Consider the following 1358-nt stretch of genomic DNA (forward strand, 5'->3'; position numbering starts at 1 on the left):
ATAGGGGAGGGGCGGGAGGCCGTCTGGACATGGAGGGTCGGAAGAGCGGTGGTGACAATGATTTTCATTATCATTTAGAAAGAAGAACGTGGACTTCTTTAGAGGAGTCCTTTGAATAGCTTCTCCATTTAGTTAACATACATCCAAATGGAGGTCGGGAAACTTGGGTCCTGTTAACATATGGATGGAAGTGGAAAGAACTATCGCGATGACCGTCCTTGTGTTTCTTTTATTTTTTCTTTCTTCCTGCTCCCCAAAGCCGCCCCCCCCACCCCCGCCCCGCCCCGCCCCGCCCCGCCCCGTCCCGTCCCGTCCCGTCCATAGTTGTAGGTTCCAGTGGTAGGTCTTTCGCGTTTCTGCTATGTGGGACGCCGCCTCGGCGTGGCTTGAAGGGCGATGCTGGGTCTGGGGCTGCGCCCAGGATCCGAACCGGTGAAAACCTGGGCCGTCGAAGCCGGGGGCCGGGGTGGGGGGCGCTACTTGACCGTTCGTCCACGGGCTCGGCCCCCGGCCCCTTGTTTTCTAGGGAGAGAGACAGAGAGACCCGATCCATTTTCCCTTGGCCTCTAAAGCGTGCGTGTGGTCGAAAGGCGACAGAGAGAGGGGTTCTGGTCCAGAAAGCCCCGACTGCGCCGCCGCGGGGATCGGTCGGTTCCGCCCGAACCGTCCGAGTCGGAAAGGAACGGACAGCTTTCCTCCTTTGGGCCCCTGACTTGGGACCGACAGGGGAAGAGGAACAGGCCTCTCTCCCTCACACCCTGGCCCCTTCCTCCAGGACGCCCTCCTTCTAGTCAGCCCGCCTCTGGCTTTTCCACACGCCGACGACCGCTCGTCGGCATGGACCCACCTTCCTTGGGGGACACCACCACACGACTCTCCCACTCGTCTGCCTGCCTTTCGTTGGCGTCGCTGCCAAAGGCGAGGGGTAGGGGTGGCGGTGGCAGGGACGGCAGGGGCCCAGCGGCTCTCTGGCGGGTGAGGAAGTCTTGCTGGTTCTCCTAGGTCGGTGATCTTTCTCGATCTCCACACACATTCTTCGTTTGGGGAGCCAAGAGACGCCCTCTGAGGAATCCCTATGGCCAGGGTCGATCACTTACTCGCTCACTGCCTCGGCCTCGGCCTCGGCCTCTGTCCATCTTGTCTCTCTCCCTCCCTCCCTCCCTCCCTCCCTCCCTCCCTCCCTCCCTCGTCGGTCTCTGTGTGTGGACGTCTAGGTGGAGGCGAGGCAGGGAGGCCACCCACCCACCCACCCACCCACCTACCTCGTGGTTTACCACACGCTCTACACGGAGGTAGAATTCCCATCCCACCGAATCCATCCTTTCCACGGGGCACAAGCCAGTGGCCTTCGGGAGTCT

Source organism: Equus asinus, chromosome 28 (assembly GCF_041296235.1).
Source record: "Equus asinus isolate D_3611 breed Donkey chromosome 28, EquAss-T2T_v2, whole genome shotgun sequence".
In the NCBI taxonomy this organism is placed as follows: Eukaryota; Metazoa; Chordata; class Mammalia; order Perissodactyla; family Equidae; genus Equus; species Equus asinus.